Raw genomic sequence first — 754 nt, forward strand, 5'->3', positions numbered from 1 at the left:
TTGGGACAGATATTTACACTTATTTCAAAACGTGCTGAATGAAATGCCTCATGACTCCACTGCTTTACCACCTGTTCTTGTACTGAAGAATAAAGAACCACCAAACAGAATAAGAGAGCTTGTACCTTTTCCGAATACACGTAAACTTCGACACAAAGACATAATTGATTTGGCTATTAAAAATATAAATTCTGCTGCAGACAAAAGGAAAAAATTACACGGTAAAGCAAATGCAAAGAAATTATATATTGGTCAGAAAGTTCTCATTAAAGCTCATCCATTGTCACATAAGAAGAAACACTTGAGTCACAAATTCTTTCTAGTTTACAATGGACCTTACAGAATCCGACGTATACCACATGATAATTGCGTTGAAGTTGAAACTCTGCGTACTAGGAAGAGTAAAGGTTTACACCACATTTCACATGTAAAACCGTTTATTGAAAGATAATCTGCTTTTTAACTTTGTCTTTGCCATAAAACATTTCACTTCACATTTCTAGTATGCTTTGTCACACTGAGAAACTGTTAACATGCAACAATGTTTGAAGTTTACTATCCAGTTTAGAACCTACGGAACATATTTTAACAGAAATTACGAATGCATTGTTATAGTGAACAGACGTCACAGTGTTATTGTGCGTGTACATTCTTGCTTGTTAGTTGCACGATTACGTAACGACCATAAGGTTCACATACTTAGAACATTTACCAGTATTGCTAATGGGATTTTAATGCAACATTTTGGTTTACT

The sequence above is a fragment of the Schistocerca gregaria genome, unplaced genomic scaffold (genome assembly GCF_023897955.1).
Source record: "Schistocerca gregaria isolate iqSchGreg1 unplaced genomic scaffold, iqSchGreg1.2 ptg000696l, whole genome shotgun sequence".
NCBI lineage: Eukaryota > Metazoa > Arthropoda > Insecta > Orthoptera > Acrididae > Schistocerca > Schistocerca gregaria.